At 43.0% G+C, this 7,072-nt stretch overlaps 1 non-coding gene across 1 annotated transcript; it reads left to right on the top strand.

Moving 5' to 3' along the window:
• The first annotated feature begins 2,446 nt into the window (after positions 1-2,446).
• On the top strand, positions 2,447-2,551 carry LOC125607778. Its single transcript, XR_007338848.1, has one exon. It is a non-coding gene; the product is annotated as a small nucleolar RNA R71 (small nucleolar RNA).
• The last annotated feature ends 4,521 nt before the right edge of the window (positions 2,552-7,072 follow it).

The following is a 7,072-nucleotide window of genomic DNA, read 5'->3' as shown; positions in this document are numbered from 1 at the left end:
CGCGAATATCGATCGATGTTCCTGTGTGAGTGTCGATCGATGTGAGCGGTTGTTTTGCTGGACGAGGGTGGGTATCGACCAATGTGGAGTGCACTGCATCGAACGATGTTGGAAACGTGTTGGTGAACTCATGTGTTTCGAATCTTTCATCCTGCAAAGACATTTCTATTGCACGTTCTTTCCAATAATCCTCATCGTATTCCTCTGTATGTTCCTCATTAGGTGAAGTAATTAGAGTGTCAACTGCAAAACTTTCGTGGAAACCACTGTCTGCCCAACTGCCTATGGAATAATCATCATGTCCTCTCTTGCTTGGAGGTTGGAAGGCAAAATGTTGGTAACAATGATTAGGTGGAGCGAAATGGTCAACTGGGTGCATTACATCGAGTGACGTGTTGTTGCGGTCATCGGTCACCGTTGACTCATTGGAATCGATCAATGGAAAGGTTGGGGTGTCGATCGATTCCAAGTACTCTGTTTTGTACTCCGATTCATACTCTGCTCCACAATGGCATACGCCAATGAAGCCAAGTTATTTCCCGTAATCCACAGAATTAATGAGCTTTCTCTTAGGTCGGATGGGGTCGTAGTGGATGTTTGGGTCTATGAGCGTTAGACACAATTTTTTTTTGTTCATGTCACATACAGCTCCTACTGTAGCTAGGAAAGATCTTCCAAGCAGAAGTGAAGAGTTCCAGTTAAGCTCGATGTCTAGGACATGAAAATCTACAGGGACAAGGGCATTACCAATCTGTACCTCCAGATCTCTTATGATTCCTCCTGATCGTTTCTCTGAAAGATCCACGAAGGTGAAGGATTCCGTTGAAGGTTCGATGGTCAAACCAAGCTGGTCTGCCATGATCCTAGGGAGGATACTAACTGATGCTCCTGTGTCACACATTGAATGGGGAAATTCAACACCCTTGACTACGCATGGTATTGCAAACTTCCCAGGATCACTCTTCTTCGTCAATGTGATCATGTGTTTCATCTTCTCTCTGACTTGATGAAACATTCTCCTAATGTCCTCCTCAGTTACCTTTGTTTCTCTGAAGAACATCCACAACCGGTGTGTGAAGTAAGCTTCATCAAAAGGTTTTTCGATTGGGATTCTGAGGACTCTTTTAGTGAAACCATCCATCTCCTTATCGTTAGCTTCCCTCTTAAGGTTTTTAGGAATCTTCTCCTTTCTTTTCCTTAACCTTCTCCCTTCAGCTTCTTGTTCTTCTTGAACTGATTCTGGTGAACTATTTAAAGGGTTGGGTTTTGGTTCGGGTGGGTTAGCTAATGGTTTAGGTGGTGGTCTGAGTGCGTTGATGTAATCATTATCGATTGAGGGTAACCGCACTCGGTATGTCAGAGGTGCCTGTCGATCGATGGGAGGTGTGTTGTGACGATCGACGTCGGACTCACTCTGTCGATCGATGGTTGGCTCAACCGATCGATCGATTTTATCATAGAAAGGGGAGGGTGGGTGAGGATGCTTAGCTGCGAATTCTTCATGAGTTAGAATTCGAACTGCATTGCAATCAGTCGATTGAGCGAACGACGTCGATCGATGACTAGAGTAATCCGTCCATCGATCTTCATCATGGTCTGTCGATCGATGCGAGTTCATCGACATCGGTCGACACCATTGAAAACCGCCGAGACTCATGGAGCTTTTGATTTCGAAGTCTCCTTCCTCAAGCTTTTCATTTCTTACCACTTGCCAGAAATCATCATCTATGATGGCATTTACGTGGTGTTTCCCTTTGTCGGCTCCTACCTCTCTAGCGAAAGCTTCTTGCTTCTTTATAGCCTCGCCCGTATGAATTACTTGGGTTTCAAGTTTTCTCACCTGAGTCCCTAAGGTCTCAATTTTGGTGTCCAGATTGTTGTAAGCCGAGTCTATTTTACCGTTGAAATCTACGGTGATTTGTTGTTGTCCCAACAGTACTCGATCAAGCATTTCTTTGATCTTGCTTTCCCGAGTCTGGGTGGTGGATTTTGGTAGTAAGAGTTCGAGTAGCTTTTGCTGTTGTTGAAGGGTTTTTGAAATTGTGAACTTTGGTTACTTCTTTGACCATTTCTAAAGAAGTTTCTGTTTCCGCCCTGGTTTCCAAATTTCTGGAATCCGGTACCTCCGATGTAGTTCACATTTTCTTCTCCTTCCATATCTGCTACTTCTCCTTCAGCTGAACAGACTTGCTTCCTAAGAAGCTCGTGCACCACATCTAACTTAGCTCTTACTTCGTCCATCTGTTCCTTCCCGATAGAGGCTATAGACTTCTTCCGTTCAGAGTCAGTGTTTTTGGTGCTGCTGCTGTTAGCAAGGTTTTCGATAAGTCTCACAGCTTCCAACGGATTCCGAGTAGTGAAGTTTCCTTCACTCACCGTATCAAGAGCCATTTGATACTGTAAGGCGAGACCTCGGAAGAAAGTGCTTAGCAGCTGCACTTCGTTAAATCCGTGGTGTGGACAGTCTCGCTGGAAGAACCTAAATCTAATCCACGCATCTTTGAAGGACTCTCCAGCCTTCTGCGAGAATGTGAAATTTTGTTCCGAAGTTCTTCAGCGCGCGCCTCATCGAAGAAGTTTCGTAAGAAAGCATTCTTGATGTCGGTCCAGGATGTTAAAGATCATGTGGGTTGCTGCCTAAGCCAGTGCATCGCTTCTCCATTCAGCGTGTATCTGAAGAGCTTGCACAGCAGGTAATCTTCGGGGACTCCTTCCATCCGAATAGCAACGATTAGATCCTCGAACCATTCCAGATGGTCCATAGGATGCTCGTGCGGTAACCCAGAGTAGGGTATCTGCGACACGAGAGTGTAGTATTGAGGCTTCAGCTCGAAATTCTGCTTCTGGATCTCCGGAAGTCGAATAGCTGATCTGTTGGAATAGTACTCATCTGGGCGATTGTAGTCGGCCAGTGGTTTCGATCGAGTGTCCTCATCTACAGGTTGAGCAGCTCCTGTAGCATCAGCATCAGGGATTACAGTCCCCTGAGCATCTATTTTCTGACCTGTTGCATTACGCAGATGATCGGCCTGGTCATACAGGTTTTCGTTCTCGTCCTGTGTTAGAATAATAATGTTTACCATTTTTGACGATACGGTATCGATCGACGTACGCGGTGTAGTATCGATCGTTGTCGAACGATTGGGATCGATCGACGATGATGGTCTGGTGTCGGTCGACGGTTGGTTGTGCGTATCGATCGATGACGAAGTTGTTGCGTTGAGCGATGTAGAACGTTGACCTCTACGGATGGTGCGTTCCAAATGAGCAGGATCGTCTGAGAACAGCAAGTCTTTCTCCTTGTTGCTTCTGGTACCGCTGGGCATGCACCTGAAAAGACAAGAAAAAGATTATTAGAAAGGCTTAGAGAAAAGAATAAGAATCAATAAAACTAAATCTAATGGCGATCAAAGCTCCCCGGCAACGACGCCAAATTTGATACCACTCAAATTACCCTAAGGAGTGTTACTCTCATCAAAAGAGGTTCAGATGTAGTACTTAGGGATCGAATCCACAAGGAGCTAGGGAATAATTAAATCTAGTGTTTATTAATTCTAAGGGTTGTAAATGTCTAAATGAAATAGCAATAGTAACAAGCGAGTAAATAATAAATGTAACTTGCTTGGAAATGATATTAGATGCAGGGCCACTATTCAGGTGTTGGAGATTATAATACCTATAGATGCCTAACTGTTGCATGCATGATATATTAGAGCTCAATCGCTTAACTCAGTGATCAGCTGTCGCATGTTTCACTGGTTAACAAACTAGATCTCGTGTCTCAACGGTTAGTATGTCGACGACGAGAGAGTGTCGATCGATGGTCTATTAAGACGTCGACCGATACACCTTTGCTAACGTTGATCGATAGTCAGTTGAGGACATCGATCGACGGGTTCTAGCCAGGCCTATGCGCAAGAATGATATGCCCTATTAAGATACTAAATTGGCGGTTAGCCCTCTCTAGCAGTCCTAATATGATAGATAGATGTCAGGATGGGATAACAAGGGTGCTTGAGTATGCAATCCTATGATCAAGTTCTAGTTAGCAAGGTTAAAACAAGCAATGAATACAAATCTATCATGAATATCACAACAAGGCAGATCTATAGTTTGGGGCTAATCCCACAAACCTATCTGAACCCTGGATCTAATAATTGAACTACTCAGACATAGCAAAGCAATTCATGACAATGAAGGAATAGAAACTCATAGTATAAATGAAATGAAATGGAAACAAGGAGTTCCAATCACAAGTGATCTTCTCTCCCAAATGAAACTTGTAACAAAAATAGGTCTAGAAAAAGCTCTCCTACCGTCAAAACACTTAGACAGTATATATTCTACTAGGTTAAAAACTCGTCAGGGCATTTTGGTAATTTGGCTTGGCCTTGGGTTTTAAGTCTGCTGAGTCCAAATGTCGCGTGTCTGGTGTCTCGACATCGATCGATGGTACTTGTGTACATCGATCGATATTAATCTTCATTTGTCGAGGCATCTCCTGGTATCGATCGTCAGCAATGATGTGCATCGATCGATTGTTCTTCCTCTCGTCGACCTCTACGTGGTCAGCTCGGGTGAAATGTCCTTAATGCTCCAAAATGCCCCAAAGTCATAGTTTTACTCAGAAATGCACCTGAACCTGAAAACATACCTAGAAGAGTAGAAAACATAGATATATATATAGTAAAACACCTATAAACCATGGATGAAAACGGGTCAAATCCAAGGTATATCAAACTCCTTCTTCAAGCTTCTCATGCTTCACCTCTTACCAGAAATCATCATCTAAGATGGCATTCACGTGGTGCTTTGCTTTCTCAACTCCTGCCTATCTAGCCAAGGCTTCCTGCCTCTTTACAGTGTCTGCATTCTGAACCACTTGCATTTCAAGCTTCCTCACTTGATTCCCTAAGGTCTCAATCTTTGTGTTCAGACTGTTGTAGACAGAATCTATCTTCCCATTGATATCCACAGTGAGTTGTTGTTGTCCTTCCAGAACTCTGTCAAGCATTGATACCACTCAAATTACCCTAAGGAGTGTTACTCTCATCAAAAGAGGTTCAGATGTAGTACTTAGGGATCGAATCCACAAGGAGCTAGGGAACAATTAAATCTAGTGTTTATTAATTCCAAGAGTTGTAAATGTTTAAATGAAATAGCAATAGTAACAAGCGAAGTAAATAGTAAATGTAACTTGATTGGAAATGATATTAGATGCAGGGCCACTATTCAGGTGTTGGAGATTATAATATCTATAGATGCCTAATTGTTGCATGCATGATATGTTAGAGCTCAACCGCTTAACTCAGTGATCAGCTGTCGCATGTTTCACTGGTTAACAAACTAGATCTCGTGTCTCAACGGTTAGTATGTTGACAACGAAAGAGTGTCGATCGATGGTCCTATTGGGACGTCGACCGATACACTTTTGCCTACGTCGACCGATAGTCAGTTGAGGACATCGATCGACGGGTTCTAGCCAGGCTTATGCGCGAGTATGATATGCCCTATTAAGATACTAAATTGGCGGTTAGCCCTCTCTAGCAGTCCTAATATGATAGATAGATGTCAGGATGGGATAACAAGGATGCTTGAGTATGCAATCCTATGATCAAGTTCTAGTTAGCAAGGCTAAAACAAGCAATGAATACAAATCTATCATGAATATCACAACAAGGCATATCTATAGTTTGGGGCTAATCCCACAAACCTATCTGAACCCTGGATCTAATAAATGAACTACTCAGACATAGCAAAGCAATTCATGACAATGAAGAAATGGAAATTCATAGTATAGATGAAAAGAAATGAAAACAAGGAGTTCCAATCACAAGTGATCTTCTCTCCAAAACTCTCTCTTCTCTCTCAAAGTAAAACTGTAACAAAAAGCTCTTCTCTGTCGTCAAAACACTTAGGCAATATATAATCTACTATGTTAAAAACTCGTCAGGGCATTTTCGTAATTTGGCTTGGCCTTGGGCTTTAAGTCCGCTGGATCCAAAATGTCGTGTGTCCAATGTCTCGACATCGATCGATGGTACTTGTGTACATCGATCGATAGTAATCTTCATCTGTCGAGGCATCTCTTGGTGTCGATCGATAGCACTGGATGCGCATCGATCGATTGTTCTTCCTCTCGTCGACCTCTACATGGTCAGCTCGGGTGAAATGTCCTTTAAGATCCAAAATGCTCCAAAGTCATAGCTTTACTCTGAAATGCACCTGAACCTGAAAACATACCTAGAAGAGTAGAAAACATAGATATATATATAGTAAAACACCTATATACCATGGATGAAAACGGGTCAAATCCAAGGTATATCAAGCATCGATTCGATCTTGCTCTCCTGAGTATGTGGTGGTGGATTCTGGTAGTATGAGTTTCCATAGCTTCTGCTGTTGTTGCTGAAAGGTTTCTGGAACTGTGAACTCTGGATACTCCTCTGACCATTGCCATAGAAGTTTCTGTTTCCTCCCTGGTTTCCAGACCTCTGAAATCCAGTTCCTCCAATGTAGTTCACATTTTCCTCTCCTTCCATATCTACAGCTACTTCTCCTTCAGCTGAGCAGACCTGCTTCCTAAGAAGCTCATGAACCACATCTAACTTTGCTCTAACCTCGTCAATCTGCTCCTTTCCTAGGGATGCAACAGACTTCTTCCTCTCAAAGTCAGTGTTCTTGGTGCTGCTGCTGTTTTCCAGATTTTCTATCAGTCTTATAGCTTCCACTAGATTCCTAGTGTTGAAATTTCCCTCGTTAGCTGTATCAAGAGCCATCTGATACCTCAAGGCGATACCTCTGAAGAAAGTGCTCAGCAGTTGCACTTCATTGAATCCGTGGTGTGGACAGTCACGCTGGAAGAACTTGAATCGGATCCACGCATCTTTAAGAGACTCTCTAGTCTCTTGCGCGAATGTAGCAATTTTGCTCCTCAAGTATTCAGCGTGTGCCTCATCAAAGAAGTTTCGCAAAAAAGCATTCTTAATGTCGGCCCAGGATGTTAGAGATCCTGCAGGTAGCTGCTTAACCAAGTGCATCGTTTCTCCAGTCAGAGTATACTTGAAGAGCT

The sequence above is a fragment of the Brassica napus genome, chromosome A3 (genome assembly GCF_020379485.1).
Source record: "Brassica napus cultivar Da-Ae chromosome A3, Da-Ae, whole genome shotgun sequence".
NCBI lineage: Eukaryota > Viridiplantae > Streptophyta > Magnoliopsida > Brassicales > Brassicaceae > Brassica > Brassica napus.
The sequence above is the reverse complement of the archived record's forward strand: the minus strand, read 5'-3'. Positions and strand labels throughout refer to the sequence as shown.